The sequence below is a fragment of the Ovis canadensis genome, chromosome Y, assembly GCF_042477335.2.
Source record: "Ovis canadensis isolate MfBH-ARS-UI-01 breed Bighorn chromosome Y, ARS-UI_OviCan_v2, whole genome shotgun sequence".
NCBI classification, from domain to species: Eukaryota; Metazoa; Chordata; class Mammalia; order Artiodactyla; family Bovidae; genus Ovis; species Ovis canadensis.
Window position 1 is genome coordinate 18,125,097 of NC_091271.1, and position 18,499 is coordinate 18,143,595.

Here is an 18,499-nt window from a genome sequence, read left to right on the forward strand (position 1 = left end):
AAAGCAGCAGAAGCAGGAGGTGTCACCAAAAGATGGATTTTTAATGACAGGTCACATTATGGTCAGTCTGTTTGCTGATGGGAACCATCCAGAGAAACAGAAACATTAATGCAGGGCAAAGAGGAGACTTGCTAGAACATCAAGAAATGAGTAGGTCTAGAAATGAGCAGATCAGGAATTGAGTACATCAAGCCACAAGAGCACACAAGCTGGAGAAGGCAATGGAAACCCAAACCAGTACTCTTGCCTGGAATATCCCACAGACGGAGGAGCCTGGTAGGCCGCAGTCCATGGGGTTTCGAAGGGTTGGACACAACTGGGCGACTTCACTCTCATGCACTGGAGAAGGAAATGGCAACCCACTCCAGCGTTCTTGCCTGGAGAATCCCAGAAAAGGGGGAACCTTGTGGGTGGCTGTCCATGAGACTGCAGAGTCAGACACGACTGAAGCGGCTTAGCAGCAGTAGCAGCACACAAGAAGGGTACACAAGCCAAATAATTTCCTCACATTGACAGAGCTGGGATCATATAAAAAAAAGGCTGGCATAGTGGATTAATGGGTATGGTAACCAGCCTTCAAGTGAATTCAATCTCCTAATATTCCCACCCCTGTGTAGTTCTGTCTCAATCTATCACAGGGTAGACCTGTGAGACTAAGCAAATACACAAGTGCAGATGTGTAACATCTCAAAAAAACTCTGCACTTTATCATGGGTGCAAGTACTTTCTGAATCACTCATTCTGAGAAAAGACAGCAGCCTCCACAAGAGAAGCCCCTTGGAGAGGCCCACAGAAGGAGGAACTGAGGCTTCAAGAGTACAGACAAGTGAGAGTGCTTAGATTCAACTAGCTAAGTCTTCAGAGGTTGCAAGCCAGACAAAAGCTTGACTACTACCTCAGGAGAGATCCTAGGCCAAGAGATAACAAGTGGTAAGTTCTTTCAAACTATTCCATGTTGAGATCATATGTACAACACAAACATTTCAAGTTCTAATACCATTCACATCATACTTACGCACAGAACAGTACTCCTATAAATATAGCAAAAATCAAAACACACACACACACACACACACACACATACAGACACACACACACATACCCCTATCCACAGCACCGAAACACAGGAGTTGCCTGGCAGTCCAGTGGTTTGGTTAGGCCTCAGCCCTCTCACTGCCAGGATCCTGTGTTCGATCCCTGGCTGGGGAACTAATATCCTATGAAGCCACATGTTGTGACCAAAACAAAACATGCGGTGAAGTTCAAAGCTGTACCAGCAAAATAAGTATACAACACAGCTGTAGGCACAAGTTGCTGGGCATAGAGCTCCTATGATCTTGTTTACACGCATGAAATGAACTCAGATGGTGCCTCACCGCATCCAGTGGAGTTCACTTACTTAATGAAGAAAAGCCCTTAAGGGTACAGAAATGAGCAAGTAATCTCACGTGAACATGTTAAATCACAGGATAATTTCTCTGAATGAACCACCGAATTCATTCATTCATTTGGCCATGCTGTTTGGTTTGTGGGGTCCCAGTTCCCTGACCAGAGACTGAATCCAGACCACTGCAGTGAAAACCCAAAATCCTAATCACCAGGCCACCAGGGAACCCCACACCTGCATTGCTTTGCTTTCCTAGCTAAAACCTTAGGATATGTGCATTGCCCCATTTTAGCCTCACCAAGTGGTAGGAGTCAGCTCTACACAGCTTAAGACCCATGGTGCTCTTACTTTTTTTCTTTCAAGAAGGCAGGAGAAAGCAAGTCACCCTGCCTGTTTTTAAGCTTGCCACTCAGAAAGCTGCCAACCTGAAACCATGATGGCCCTGAAGTCAGCACCCGCAATCAGGGTCAGGTAATCCCCAATCAGGAATACTCTCTCTCAACAGCAACGTGTTAGCCGTCGAATGAAAGGAGAAAGACACAAAGTAAGAAAGCCACAACTTTGTCCCTTGTTGTAAAGATGTCTGTCACCTTACCTCAGGGGCCCACTGAAATCCTGAGCGCTTGAGACCTCCCAGGCAGCACACGGTCACATCCTGGGGACAAGCAGAGGAAACGGCCAGGGTGAGTCCCCTGTTCCAGGAACATTTTATCCCCCCAGGCCCTACCTGGTCCTACCCTATGGATGCTGACCAGGAGTCTCACACTCAACCAGACCAAGTGATTGAACTCCTTTGCCCTGAGCTTCTTCCTCCCACCTCCCTTCTCTCAGTAACAAACAAACAAATACCTCATCTGCCAACTTCCCGAACCAAAGGCCTGAATCTCGGGGCCCCCAGGGATGGGGCAGCCCTGGAGTCTGAGGAGAGGCCAAGGAAACAGGAAAACGACCAAAGCACCAGGGCAGTGATGAGGCCACTAGATCGATTTTTTTCTTTTTTTTTTTGCTGCGCTCGCCTGCCTATGCCTGGGTGCAGGACGGGGTTGGGCCGTGAAGATTTGTGTTTGTGTGTGTTTAAATCATTAGGTTCCACAGGAGAGCTGGGGGTGGTGCCCGGAGCCAGGGGCCTAAGAGGCCCTTTCCTGGAGCTGGCTTGTCCCACCCACCCCCCGGGCCGGAAAGCTGCTGGAGAGCTGAGCCCGCCCAGACTAGAGAGGAGAGAGGGCGAAAGGCGCCTGAGGCCTGTGGGTCCTGCCGCATGCTCCCTCCTGAGGGCCCGCGGGCCCTCACCAGCCGCCCCACCGAGCAAGGCCTCGTGAGAGTGGTGACCCGAGAAACCCTCTCTTTAGCCGTCAGGCACCTCTTTGGCTGAACCACGCTCCAGTCCTTACCAGCCCCCGTTGACGGAGGAGACAGAACTGCCTGCGGCTCACCTGCCTTAGGCAGTTCCCGGATCAAATCTGGGGAGGCGAGCCGGAGCGGATGAAGCCTCCTCAGGTCAGGGGCGCCGCCTCAGCTCCTCCTACAGGCGAGTGGGCTGCCTCCGATGATTGGCTGCCAGGTGTCGGCTCCTGCAATTTGATTGGCCGCGAGGCCGAGTTGGGCGCATGCGCGCGCGATGGACAACCCCCACCCCTCCCCCCACCCCGTAAAAGCACCCCCTGTGGGCGTGGTCAGGCTGAATCTGAATCTCAAGAGTATTGGGTCAAGATTGCTCAGCTCACCAAACGCGAAGAAAAAACAGATGGCACAGTCGCCAGGGCTCAGGGCTGAGAACGGCCTCCGAGTCTACCAGGGGAGTCCAGTGATGGTGTCCGGCACTCACAGCCCTCAGGGGTGACCTCCCTTAAGCCAGTTCTTTGCTTAAGGAACTTGACGGTACAGTGGATCTTGGCGCCCCTCCTCTTGGAATTACATTTCAATCAAGGCAGGGCAGCCTGCCCCTGTTTTTGCACTGTCTATTGTGAGCTGAGAATGAGCTTTACTGTTTCTTCTTTTTCTTCTTTTTAAATTTAGAGCTTTACGCTTTTAATGGCTGAGGAAAACCAAAAAGAATTTTATTTTCTGACGTGGAAATTGTGTGAAATTCAGTTTTCGGAGTCCTTAAATTTGGAACAGGGACTTGCCAGTTTCTTTCGTTGTTGTCTATGGCTGAAAACTTAATCGCCAATGATCATATTCGCAAAGCCTAAAATATTTCTTTTTTGGCCCTTTACAGAGTCTTTTTTAAATGCCCTGTGCTGCTGGAAGTCTCCTAGTAGACCGTTGAGATCTCCTATGGGAGGATAAAGTTTTGGTTTTGTTACATTATTTTCTTCTCTAATATATTCATTTTTCATTCTTTCCTAATTTCATTCCTTCACATCGCTATAAGTTTGTTCTGTTGCTCATCTTTACAACTTTTTGAGATAACTGTTTGTAACTCTCATTTCTCTTGTATCTAATGCTATAAATTTACCTTAATTTGTTGTTGTTGTTCAGTCCCTCAGTCATGTTGGACTCTTTGCAACGCCATGGACTGCATGCAGCACACCAGGCTTTCCTGTCCTTCACTGTCTCCTGGAGTTTGCTCAAACTCATGTCCATTGAGTTGGTGATACCATCCGAACATCTCATCCATTGCCGCCCACTTCTTCTCCTGCCCTCAGTCGTTCCCAGCATCAAGGTGGTTTCCAATGAGTTGGCTTTTCCCATCAGGTGGCCAAACTATTGGATCGTCAGATTCAGCATCAGTCCTTCCAGTGAATATTCAGAGTTGATTTCCCTTAGGATTGACTGGTTGAAGCTTGCTGTCCAAGGGACTCTCGAGAGTCTTCAACACCACAGTTCAAAAGCATCAGTTCTTCGGCACTCCACCTTCTTTACGGTCCAGCTGTCACATCCATACATGACTGTGGGGAAAACCATAGCTGTGACTAGATGGACTTTGTCAGCAAAGAAATGTCTCTGCTTTTTAATAGGCTGTCTAGGCTTGTCATAGCTTTTCTTCCAAGGGCCACATATCTTTTAAGCTCATGGCTGCATTCACCATCCACAATCATTTTGGACCCCAAGAAAATAAAGTCTGTTACTCTTTCCATTGTTTCTCCGTACAACTTTAACTGTGTCCCTCAATTTTTGCGAATAGACTGTTCATTATCATTCACGTCCGAGTATATCCTAATATTCTCTTCTGAAGACAAGCCTAAATATTGCATGGGCTTCCCTGGTCACTCAACTGGTAAATCGCTTTCCAGCCAATGCAGGAGACACAAAAGGCCTGGGTTCAATCCCAGGTCAGGAGGATCCCCTGGAGAAAATAATGGCAATCTGCTCCAGGATTCTTGCATGAAAATTCCATAGAGATATGTGTTAAGATAGTTATTTCTATTTTCCAAGTGAATGGCATTTTCAAAGATGTTTCTTGGTCAATTTCTCATTATTGCATTATAGTCAGATGACGCAGTCTAAATATTATTGATCCTTTGTATTCGAAGATTTCCGTTAAGTATGCCGTACTTCAGATTTCCATCTCCGTGAAGTCAAAATGAAGTGGGTGTTGTGTAGAGAAAACACTTGCAATGTCTGAAATGTATGTATGTGAAATGACTTCCTTTATGCTTCACAATTATTCCAGCATCTTTCAGTAGGGTACCTTTAACTAAGTTCCAGGGTTTTCTCAAATTTTACCAGTTTTTCCACAAATGTTCTTTCCTAGTTTCATAGTCCCATATAGGATACTGAACTGCATGAGAATATAGAGCAAAAAGCTACAGATACCTCCCTTAGCTTACTCTGGTCTATAGCAGTTTCTTAAACTTTCCTTGTTTTTCAAGACTTTTGACAGTTTTCAGGAGTCCTTCAGGGACAGGTATTTTGCAGAATGACTCTCTATATGGGTTTGGGATGTTTCTCCTGATTGCCCTGGGGTTTATATAATTTTAGAACTATACCTCCAAGGCAAAATATCTTTCTCATCATCTCCCATCAAGGATTCATACTATCAATATGACCTACCACTAGTTTGTCTGCTATAAAGTTGTCTCCTTCCTGCTGACATATTCTGTTCTTGGAAACAAGCCGCTACACACAGCCTACATTTAGGGAGGGGCATGGAATCTCATCTTGAGGAAAATATCGAAGAGATACACAAATTACTGAGTATACAAGTTAATTGAAACTCCTTTGTAAGGAAGATCTGGTCCTTCTAGCCATATCTTTTAATGTTAAATTAATTAAAGTAAAGATTTAATAGGTTTCCCAGTTGGTGCTAGTGGTAATGTACCTGCCTGCCAATACAGGAGATGTAAAAGATGTGGGTTCAGAGGAGTCTGGTGCGCTACACTGATGGGGTCACAAAGAGTTGGACAGACTGAAGCCGCTGAACACACACAAAGATTTAATACCGCAGTCACACTGGCTACATTTTAACATTTGCAAAGTGGCATATTAGACACGGACATAGAAAATATCTTTTACTGAGAATTCCTTAATGATCGGGTTGTTAGAGATTTGTGCTTCCACTGCAGGGGGCAGAGAGTCAATCCCTGGTTGAAGATCTAAGATCCCTTAATCCTCACCGCAAGGCAAAAAAAAAAAAAAAAAGAAAGAAAGAAAACAAACCCTGCCTGATGAACACTCCATTGAATATACAGATAAAGGATATAAACAGAACACCTCACAGAAAAGAAAAGAAACATAAGCATTTATATATGTGAAAAGCATATCGCCCTTATGAGGGAATACATGTAACAATTATGAAAATGTTTTCTACTGCTGCAGAAAGGTCTGTGAATAGCACTGACTTAGGTCATTGTTTTTCCAACCTTTCTTCTTTTCAAATGTGATGCATATTAACACATGAAACTGCTTTAGCTCTGTCTCAAAAATTTGCTATTTTCACTATCATTCAGTTCAAATAATGTTTTTCCCGTAACAATTTCTCTTAGGAGCAATAAGTTATTTAGGTTCAGAAGCAGGAGAAGGAGAAGCCTAAACCACAACATTAAAGAGGCTTGTGAATTACAGAGGTGCCGCTTTTGCACTTTGGGTTCCTGGCAATCCTTACTCTATCCTCAGCCTGTGTGCAGTGCCATTGCTTCATTTTCAAACTTTGGGAGTTCTGTACTCCTCAGTTATCTTTCTGGGTTTTTGTTTGGTCATGCCACAGAAGCTGTGGGATCTTAGTTCCACAACCAGGTGTTGAACCCTGGCCATTGACAGTGAAAGCATCAAGTCCAAACCACTGAAGCAACAGGGAATTCTCATACCTCTTTCTTTCTTTCTTTCAAAGATTTGTTCATTTACTTGGCTGTGCTTGTTTTTAGTTCCAGCACAAGGACCCTTCAATCTTCATTGTAGCATGTGGGAGGGAGCAGGGATTTTAATTGTCACATGTGGTATTTTTAGTTGCAGTATGTGGGATCTAATGCCCTGACCAAGGAATGAACTTGGACGCCCTAATCTGGGAGCACCGAGTATTTCCACCGGACTACAGGGATGTCCTTCCCATGAATGAACCCAGGTCTCCCACATTGCAAGTGAATTCCTTACTGTCTGAACCACCATAGCTTTGACTATAAGAATTTTGGTCAGCAGAGTGATGCCTTAGCTTTTTTTTTTTTTCTTTTTTAATGCTGTCTATGTTTGCCATAGCTTTCTTCCAAGGAGCTAGCTTCCTTTAATTTTGTGGCTACATTCACCATCCACAGTGATTTTGGAGTCCAAGAAAATCAAACGTGCTGTTATTTTCAATTGTTCACCATTTCTTTGCCATAAAGTGATGGGACCAGACGTTGTGATCTTCGTTTTTTGAAATTTGAGTTTTAAGCCAGTCTTTCACTCTCCTCTTTTGCCACCATCAAGAGGCTCTTCACTTTCTGCCCTTAGGGTGACATCATCTGCATATCTGAGGTTGTCACTGTTTCTCCAGCAATCTTGATTCCAGATTGTGCTTCATCCGGCCCAGTGTTTTTCATGATGTACTCTGCGTTTAAGTTAAATAAGCAGGGCAACAGTATATAATCCTGACGTACTCCTTTCCCTATTTGGAACCAGTCGCTTGTTCCATGTCCAGTTCTAAGTGTTGCTTCTTGCCCTGCATACAGATTTCTCAGGAGGCAGGTCAGATGGTCTGGTATTCCCATCTCTTTAAGAATTTTCCAGAGTTTGTTGTGGTTCACACAGGCAAAGGCCTCATCACTTCATGGAAAATAGATGAAGAAACAATGGAAACAGTGACAGAATTTATTTTCTTGAGCTCCAAAATCACTGCAGATGGTGACTGCAGCCACGAAATTAAAAGATGCTCACTGCTTGGAAGAAAAGTTGTGACAAAGCTAGGCAGTGTTTTAAAAGAAAGAGACATTACTTTCCCAACAAACGTCCATAAAGTCAAAGCTATGGTTTTTCCAGGAGTCAAGTGCAGATGGAGGAGCTGCACCATAAAGAAGGTTGAGTGCTGAAGAATGGATCCTTTCAAACTGTGGTGCTGGAGAATGGAGAAGACTCTTGAGAGTCCCTTGGACTGCAAGGAGATCCAACCAGTCAATCCGAAGGGAAATCAACCCTGAATCTTCAGTGGAAAAACTGATGCTAAAGCTCAAATACTTTGGCCTCCTGAAGGGAAGAGTCAACTCATTGGGAAAACAAAACAAAACAAAACAAAACCCTTGATCCTGGGAACTATTGAAGGCAGCAGCAGAAGGCATGACAGAGGATGAGATGATTGGGTGGCATCAGCAACCCAACGGAATGAGTTTGAGCAAGCTTCAGGGGATGATGATGGACATGGAAGCGTGGCATACAGAAGTTCATGGGGTCACAGGGAGTCAGACACGACTGAGCAACTGAACAACAAAAGCCAGGCAGGGTCTTTATGTACAGCTGGCTGAACCTCAATGGGGCTTTTCTGAATTTCTGGAGGTGGGTAGAACATAATTTTTTAGCCAGATCCCATGCTGCAGCGTGTCTGGAATATTTTGTGCTCGTAGTCAATCTTTTTTGTGTGTTTTCTGGGTGGCACCTGGGAGTCAGTGTTCCTCACAATGATGGATGCTGTCTCTCTCAGTCCCAGCTGAACTGAACTTTGGATCATGACCTCTGTTTCAGGAGGCAACCCTGGCAAGTTCTCTGGCTGTTTGAATGACTGATGATTCTTGGTTTGGTGCTCGGTCTTTTCCTTCACGTTCAAACTTTGTAGCCAGCACTTGCAACATGGAAAGACCCTCCTGTTGCAGTTCCTCTGAGCGTGATTTACAAAGGATGTCACCTATTTGAACATTTTGAGGCAAACCAGACAAACAAATTGTTCATGTTTCCATGCCATGTTCTAAAATACGCCTCTACATTGGCAAAGGCTGACAATCTGTAACTGCAAACACGGCAGACATAGGGCATTTTGCCAGGTTTGTGACTGTCCTTCAGGTACTGTAAGAGAACCTGATCTGTTTTGAAGGACAATTCACAGATATTACAGACCGTGGAGGGCTCCCAGGAAGCAGGGACACTTTCCATGCGACACTGCAGCTGGAACGAGGTGGGAAACTGGCGGTGGCAGTGCTGGCAGGTAGTGTGGGTTTCCCAGCTGTCACCCTTCTGCCTCTCAAGCTCCAGATGGTTCCTCAGGTGGGTCATAAACTTGACATATTTTAGAAGACTCAAGCAGCTGAGGCATTTGAAGGCTGTGTGACTCTTCTGTTCTGGTGCCGTCTCTTGTATGCTCCAAAGTAAAAGCCATCAAATAACATTTACTCTCATCAGTGAATTTGATCCCAGATTTACTTTCATGGGATCAACAGTCTTGCTCTGACGTGCAAGAGTCAGAAAGTCCATTTTCTCCAGGCCTGACAAACTACATGTTCCTTCTGGATCCATAAGACGGAAGCATGCCTGGCCATTGGTGCGAGTCCGTGAAAATGATGCCCCACCATGCACACGGCTCGGTGAGGTCGGGGAATCTTCCAAGGTCATAACCGTGTTTTTCCAGGAGAGATACCTGGAGGGGCCATGGTGGAGGCAGGTCCCCCTGGGATTCCATCGCTGAGTTTGGGTCTTTTGGGATTCCCACTGTTAAAATTCACATCTGAAGTGGGACACCGCTTTGAATTAAGAGGGCTTTCATCCTTGCCTCCTAATGAGAGAACGGCTCCAGAGAGACAGGGAGGCCGCAGAGAGAACAATTCTGAATTGTGAAGGACAGTTTCCGGCGAGCTCGTTTTCCAATCAGGTTTAGATGAAGGCTCCGAAATAATAGAACTGCCTCTTCCTCCCCATACACACTGAGAAACTGGTGATACGGCAGCTGGCTCTGATGCTGGGGTCCTCAGATTTGCAGGTTGCCACCTGCAGGAGGGATCCGGATTCACGTGGTCCTTCATTCTTCTTGAAGATGAGTCCCTGGTCACTCTGTTCAAAACATTAGAAATGACTGGCTTTGAAGTTGAAATCACTCTGACAAAGAAGGTTTCAGCATCCTCCTTGACGTGCTCCACTCCAACAAAGATGACCTCAGCATCGTCATTGTCCTCACCTCTGGATTTGGACACGGCGGTCTTTTTCTCGGGTTGTGGTGGTGCTTGTGCTTCCTCACACGGGAAGAGATGGGCCATTTTGCAACCACTTGTGGCTTCAAGTGGCCCCTTCTAGTGTTTTTCTCCCCCTAAAAGCAGTCACCAGGCAAGGTCATCCCCTCTGATCTCAGGTGTCAGTCTCTGTGGTTTCAGGTCACCCTCAGTTGGTCACCGAGAATATTAAATGGAAAACTCCAGAAGTATACAACCTATGCATTTTAATCTGCAGGTAATTCTGAGGAGAGTGATTGGAATCTCACACCATCCTGCTTCCGCCTGCCCAGAATGTGAATCGTTCCTTAGTCCCGAACATCCCACGCGTCTGTCACTCGGTTACCACAATGACTGTTGAGATGCCACAGGGCTTGTGACCAAGTTATCCTTACTTTACTCAATAATGGCCCCAAACCGTAAGTGGAGGGATGCTGTCCATTGATATATGCCAGAGAAAAATCCATTAAGTGCTACCTTTCAGTGAAAAGATCGAAGTTCTCAATTTGATATAAAAGAGAAAGAAACAATGTATGCGGAGGTTGCTAATATCTGTGGTGAATGTGAAGAAGAGAAAATAAATCTGGGTTAGTTTTGCTGTCAAACCTCCAACTGCAAAAGGTATGGACACAGAGCGTAGTAAGTGCTTAGTTAGGGTGAAAAAAAATCGCTCAATTAGTACAGTAGTATATTTTACATAGCGACTAGACTCACAACACTTTTATAAAAGTATATTGTTATAATTGTTCTATGTTATTATTACACCTTCCCTGGTGGCTCAGATGGTAAAGTGTCTGCCTACAATTCGGGAGAGCCAGGTTCAATGCCTGGGTCAGGAAGATCCTGTGAAGAAGGAAATGGCAATCCAGCCCAGAATTCTTGCCTGGGAAATCCCATGGACAGAAGAGCGTAATAAGCGGCAGTCCATGGGGTCGCAAAGAGTTGCACACGACTGAGCGACTTCACTTTCACTTTCCTGTTATTTTTAGGCAGTAGCTATCTCTTACTGTGCCTCTATACAGTAGACTGCATCACAGGTGTGTTTGTATAGAAGAACCATTGTGTATATAGAGTTTGATACTGTGTGAGGTTACCGATGTCCCCTGGGGGTCTTGAAACTTACTCTCTGCCGATAAGTGGTGATGATTATATTTCTTTCAAAAGACAAAATTAGTACCTGGTTTAATCACTGGCTGAAACATTGAGATAACTATTAGCACCCTTAGACATAAGGAAACATCTCAAACTCAGTGAAATGACATGACCCTTTTAAACTTCCTTCTCCAGCCACCACTTTTGCCTTGACTCCCCATGGTGGCCCCCGTGCTCCTGTTAAACTCTGCAGGAGAGCTGGTAGGCACCATTTTGCTTACAGATCTACAATCTCACTCAGAAATGCTGACCGACAGAAAATGTCCAAAAGAGCCCCCAGCTGTCCCTTGGGGGTGCCTCTCACTCCCTCCACTCTCCGAGTCCAGAAGGCACCATAGTCTATACATGGATCCAAAATATTTGTTTTAAAATCCCAGCCATTTCTAATAGCAGGACTTGAACCTGCCTCATGCTGGCAATTCTCTCTCTCTCTCTCCCTCCCTCCCTCCCTCCTTCTCTCTCTCCCTTCCTCCCTCTCTCTCTCTCTCTCTCTCCCCCCCCCTCTATTTCTCTCTCTCTCTCTCTCTCTCTCAGAGAGGGAGAGCATTTACACTGTACTTGAAACTACTTCCACAGCATCACCATTGTATTAGGTATTATAAGGAATGTGGAGATGATTTAAAACATGTGGGAGTATCCCCTTACGTTACATGCAAAGACTGCACCATTTTATGTAATGGACTTGATCACCCATTAATTTTGGTGTCTCCAGGTGCAGGGCTCCCAGACCCAATCTCCCAAGGGTACCGAGGAGGGAGGGACGGGACTTCTCAAGACTTCTACTGCTCCCCCTGCCTTGGATGCTGTCTCAATTACCAGCACCCAACTCCTGAGCTGCCTCGGTCCACAGTTTCTCTGCCAGGCTTTCCTGACCATGATGTCAGAAATCACAGCCTCCCCCAACTCACATGCCATTTTCCCCTCCAGAGCTATTGGGCTGCTGTATTTTGGTTTCTAGAACAACATGGGGTGTCTGTCAGTGCTACATGCCTGCTGCAGAAATAAACTGTAACTGTTATTAAACAATCATTTACCTGTACCTCAAGCTCGGCCCACTCATTCCTGGCTCCCCAGGTACTTACACTTGATCTTAGCCAAAAGGCTGAGAAGCAATTTCTCCAAGCATTTGATGACTTCCAAATCTGAATGGATTAAAACTATCAGGCAAGAGAGAAAGTCAGCCAGTATGTAGCTGGATGCTGACAGGGGCAGTGGTGCTCCTTGAAATTAAAGGTTTGTAACACAGTTTCTCTCCATATAATACATTTGTTGATAGTTTCCATGCCATTAACACGTTTCATAGACATTAAAGGACATTCTAAAGTTTACATTTGGCCATTTGTGATACCAGATCACATTTCATCAGTAGCATATCATAGTTTGTTTGCTTGTGTGTAAATGATGTCCCTAGCGGTAAAGGTCCCTCCTGCCAATGCAGAAGACCTAAGAGATGCAGGTTCCATCTCTGGGTCAGGAAGACCCCCTGGAGGAGGGCATGGCCACCCACTGCAGTATTCCTGCCTGAAGAATCGTATGGACAGAGAAGAATCGTGGGCGACAGTCCATAGGGTTGCAGAAAGTCAAGCATCACTGAAGCAACTGAACACACACGCAGACATATGTATATAAATATATATTTTATAGTGGTATGAAAAATAGTGCTGTGGGACCTCCCTGGTATTCCAGTATTTAAGACTTCTCACTTCCAGGCCAGGGACACAGCTTCAATCCCTGGTCAGGGACCTGTGATCCCACATGCCACTGGGTGTGGCCAAGGTAAATGGAATAATGTATCTTACAGCTGATGTCATCTTAGATTTATTGAAGATTTCTATTTTTCATAAGCAGAATCCAGCCTACTAAATTCATGTCACAAGTCACTAATGGCATGCTAGCTGCATTATATAGGCAAGTGGTTTAGACAGGGATTGACAAATCGGCTTGCTTCCCGATTGTTTTTTTTTTTTTTTCTTTTAATTTTTAAAAACGTTTAATATTTTTTACATTGAGGTTTAATTTCGGGAAAAACAAAGGAAAGGTTTGTGACATGTGAACATTATATGATATCTAAATTTCAGTGTCACAAAGAAAGTTTTATTGGAACACAGATGTGATCATTTGCCTCTGCCTGAGGCTATTTCACCCTGCTAATGGGAGAGACCTCATGGCCCTTAATGCCTGGTTACTCTCTAGCCCTTAGCAGAGAAATTTTGCAGACTCATGGCTGCAGAGAACAAAAGGAAGCATTCCAAACCCCATGGCTCACCAGCTCCTGAAGTCCAGTTGACTCAGTGCAGCTAAACACTTCCTACTCTGAGACCAAGTGGAGGGTGAAGCTGGAGTGTCTTTGTCTCCACGTCCCAGAAAGATTTCTCTGGGAATAGCAGCACCGCTTCCTGTGTCCAGTGTCCGTGAAACTCCTACCTGGCTCTCCAAAAGCCTTTTCCCAGTGAGGCGGCATCAGGAGATTCCACGCCTTTTAAAGCCCATTCTAGTCCAATCCATAGTACCCAAACCAGGCTCCAATCAGGTTTCTGAACCAGTTTTTCCCCATAGGATCTTTCAACTAGAAACCTTTCTAGCAAAATGTTGGAGAGGGGAAAGAATCTGAGTGGGGCTTCAGGGCCCCTCCCAGGGGCTATTTTCCAGGTCTCAGTGTGGTGAGTCCCCACTTGCATCTCCGGCATCCAGAGGCCCACCACCTTATCTCCAGTTTATCTGAGTCTTTAGATATTTGGGGTTCAATAGCTCAAGGGCAAGGGAAGGTGGTCCACACAGCTATTCCAACAGGGCATGGGCTGATGTCAGGAACCTAAAAAGTCAGGAGTTCTCTTCCAATGGCAAAAAATTCTCCAGCTGCAAACAGCGAACCCCTGTCCTCTTCCGAGGGCAAGGGGGTGGGTTGGGGAGGAGGCAGGGTGAGGAGGGCAGGAAGCAAGCTTACTCCCAAGTGATCTGCACTTGAAGGCTCAGCACCCGCTGGATTCCCAGGGTCCTCACTGTGAATCTACATGCTGAACCCCAGGAGCTTTTTCTAGGCGGGGGCTCATGCGTTCTTAAACCACGTCAGGGGTGTCAGGTCACACCCTCACCGCCCTCCTGCACCCTTCCCCCCTGACTCGCCCTCTTCTCTGTCCTCCTTTGCAGCACCTAGATTATATCTCAAGCTTTCCCTCCCACTGCCTTTACAGCCCTGTGCACACAGATTCGTGGGTTTCAGAGAGGGTTTCAGAGAAGAAATACGTGTATTTCCATTCATTATAAGGTAATAGAGTCACTGAATTAGAACAAAAATGATGTCCACTCATGAACGTGATCTCAAATGCTGTGATCAGATACAACATCAAAGACACCATTATCATCAAATCAACATGTTCTCCCCTTAAACTTACAGAAGGTATGTCCATTACATCTCAATGAACCAGGGAAAAAAGAAGAAAAACTCACCATTAGAAAGAGCTCGTTTTAGACTCTTTTAAGAAGCATGATGGCCGGTGCTGTGCCTAGGAGCTCAGCTGTGTCTGACTTTTTGCGACCCCATGGACTGCAGCCAGCAAGCCTCCTCTACCCGTGAGTGCACCAGGGAAAAATGCTGGAGTGGGTTGCCATGTCCTCCAATGTCGGTGAGTATCAGAACCCAGGGCTAGGGATTTCCTGGCGGTCCAGTGGTTGAGGATCTGCCTTCCAATGCTGGGAATGTGAGTTTAATACGTGGTGGGTAAGATCCCACATGCCAGAGGGCCGTAGAACGGACAAAGGATCCTGCATGACACGGCTAAGCCCCGAAGAAGCCAAATAAGTGAATAAAACTGAATATTTTTAAAACTCTATGCTCTTTACATTCTTCTGGATATGTTTGAAAGCATGATATTAAGAATTTTATTTATTTATGGACACACCATGAGACTTCCTGCAGGAGCTTAGTTTCCTGACCAGGGGCTGAACCCCGGTCACCAGACTGAAAGCATTGAACACGAAGTGCTGGCTTGCCAGGCAATTCCTTGTTTGATTTACTTAAAAGGGTTTATTTTGATTGTCTGCCAAAAGGTACATCCTTTGCAGTGTTTACACTTACAACAGAAACATTTTGGGTGTCAGTTTTAAAATGTTTGCAAAAACTTAGGAGAGAGGAAGAAACATTTTGACTACCGATTTATGCTTCTAGGCATCCCTGATGGCTCAGAGAGTAAAACATCTGCCTGCAGTACAGGAGACCAGGGTTTAATCCCTGTGTCAGGAAGATCTCCCAGAGAAGGAAATGGCTCTCCACTCAAGTATGCTTGCCTGGGGAATTCCATGGACAGAGGAGCCTGGTGAGCTACTATCCATGGTTTGGCAAAGTGTCAGACACAACTGGATAACTAACACTTTCACTTTCATATGCTTCTGAAGATTGCTCAAATCTCAGAATCACCTGGCACATTAATAAACACAGAGATTCCAGGGCTGCATATCACACCTAAGAAATTCAAATTGCCCTAGGAGAGGGCCTGCAAACCTGAAAATTCAAAGCTCACCTCACTTGATTCTGAACTGAAGTGAATCCCACGGTGTAAAGTCATCCAACACTTTGGGAAAGATTGATCTCCGGTGGCTCAGCAGTAAAGAATCCACCTCTTAATGCAGGAGACCTGGGTACAGTCTCTGGGTCAGAAAGCTCTCCTGGAGGAAGAAATGGCAACCACGCCAGGATTCTTGCCTGAGAAATCCCATGGACAGAGGAGCCTGGCAGGCTACAGTCTATGGGGTCCCAAAAGACTCAGACACACAACTTAGCAACTCTGCCGCAACAGTGAAAGTGAGAGGTGCTCAGTTGTGTCCAACCCTTTGTGACCGCGTGGACCATATGCAGTCCATGGAATCTTGCAGGCTAGAATACTGGTGTGGGTAGCCTTTCCTGTCTCCAGGGGATCTTCCCAACCCAGGGATCAAACCCAGGTCTCCCGCATTGCAGGCAGATTCTTTACCAGATGGGGCGCAATGGGAGCCCAAGCAACAATAAGAACAAGCTTAAAATGCCCAAGAATATACGCCTTCAGGAGACCCTAAGGGTTGAGGGTCAGGAATGCATTTTTTCCTTCATGTGACACACTGAGCACCTGCCTTGGGAGGAGCAGGTTATTGGCAATTCAATAAACTAAAGAGATGTAGCTTGAGCTGGGAGCTTCATCCTCCCCACCACCCTTCAGAGATTCTAGGAGCTCCACACCCTCTTTGGGGGCTTCTGGAGGTCCTTCGTATTGAAGGAAGTTAGGATATAATCAAAGCTGAGAGATCTGGATGCAAACATCTCCGTTTGGGCCACACTTTCAAATCTCCTGGGCTGTGCTTCTTCACCGTCAGTGAATCTAAGGAATTGCCTATGTGTCTTGTGCAAAAACACATTCTCATCCAACAGTTGTGGGTGGGGCCTGAGAGTCTGAGTTTCTCCCAAGCTCCAGGTGTTGCCCAGGCTGCTAAGGTGTCCATATTAAACAGTGAGTACTAGAGAGCTTTTGAAAAGTACGGATGTTCTGATTGATTCTGTCAAGCTTACTCCCTGCCCACAGACTCAGTGTCTCCAGGAATGGGACCAGGGAGTCAACGTTATTAAAGGTCTCAGGTATTTCTAAGGAGCAGATGGGGTGCAAATGTGTAGCCAGGCAAATCACCCTACCATCAACCCTGTTTTGGGCTTCATTGTGTCCTGCAAAATCCATATGTTGCAGGGACTTTCCCAAAGGTCCAGTGGCTACAACTCTCCACTCCCAGTGCAGGGGGCTGGGCTTCTGTCCGTGGTCAGGGAACTAGATCCCACGTGCTGCCAGGAAGACCGAAGACCCCACGTACCACAACTAACACCTGGTGCCGTCAAATAAACTAATTCATTAAAAAAAATCTGTATAATATCTAAGCCCCAACACTTTGGAATGTAATCCTCTTTGTAGATTCTGCCTTTAATGAGGTGATTAAGTTAAAACAAGGTCACTAGTGTGAGCCCTAGTCCAAGCTGATGGTTCTCTATATAAAAAGAAAGAGGGAAATTCCCTGGAAGGCCAGTGGTTAGGGCTCAGATCTTTCACTGCCAAGGGCCCAAGTTCAATCCCTGGTCTGGAAACTAAGACCCAGAAGAAAAGCAGCATGGCTGGAAAATAAAGAGGAAATTAGGACACACAAGACATCAAGGATGCATGGACATAAAGGGACAGGAGGACACGAGAATGTGGGTGCCTGCTCATCAAGGAAAGAGACCTCCAGAGACACCACACTGTCAACACCTTAATCCTGGATTTCTAGCCTCCAGAACTGGGAGAAAACAATTTCCTGTTCTTTAAGTCTCGTGTATTTCTGGTGGCCACCTGAGAACATCAACGTGTTCTTTAGATCAGGAGTCCCTAGAGAGGGTTCACCTCAAGGACAGTAGGGGGTATGCAGGTGATGACTCGGCTTCCAGCTGACTCCCAAACATCAACAAATGCTGCCCACCCAGATCTTCCAGGATGCAGCCTGCTCCTGTGGACCCCATCTTGCAGACCACTACTGCTAAACGTCCCCACACAAATCTCTTTCTGCCCCGCCCCCTTTGTTTGTTTCTTTGTTTGTTTGACTTCTCTCCTAGACTCTGAGGGACAGAACCTTGAGAACAGAGTGAGGCCTGTGCTCACACCATCCTGGATGTGAAGGAGAGTATGTGTTTTAACCCACCCCCCCCCCAAAAAAAAACACAACAACAACAACAACAACAAAAGGAAGAAAACCCAAAGCTGTCAAGCAGAAGCTTGTCACCAAGTGTACAGAAAAACCTTCACATGATAGGTTAGGAAGAAGCAGAGGACATGATTTCAACCTCTTCTTCAGGGAAGGTTTCCGGGAAGGAGGATAGCATGCTTTCTGTAGATGGATTGAGGGCAGATGAATTTATTGGAAGGCATTGGGTAGCCAGGAAAGGAATATGAGTGGAGAGGGGTATGTCATCCATTCTGTCAAGTTCCAGAAGTTTCTATGATACGGGCCACGGTCACAGGTCTCCCAGAGGTCAGGGAGAAAGGAACATTTGGTGACCTCATCAAAGCCTGGCCCATAGAAGCCTGGCTCTCCGCAGCCAACATCAGGCTTCCAGGGCATCCACCAGGCTCAGGAAATGACCTACTGGGAACACTCTGGTAGTCCTGGGGTGGTTAGGACTCTGCACTTTCACTGCTGAGGGCATGGATTCTATCCTTAGTTGGGGAACTAAGATCCTGCAAGCTGTTTTGGCTGGCCAACAAAAGAAACCAAAAAAGAAAGACAGACATGACCTATTCCCGCCTTTCATTCCGCGGACAACCCCAAGGCCAACTCCGGTCCAGGTCCATTGCTGTGGTCAAGGAGGAAGCTCCCTGGGGCTTGTGGCCGTGGAGTGATATGTGGTCAGCCTGAGTGTCCACCAACAAGGCTGATC

At 46.0% G+C, this 18,499-nt stretch overlaps 1 pseudogene; it reads right to left on the reverse strand.

Moving 5' to 3' along the window:
- Nucleotides 1-8,262: 8,262 nt before the first annotated feature.
- LOC138431457 (zinc finger protein 280A-like) lies at nucleotides 8,263-9,975 on the reverse strand (annotated as a pseudogene).
- Between the last annotated feature and the right edge of the window lie 8,524 nt (nucleotides 9,976-18,499).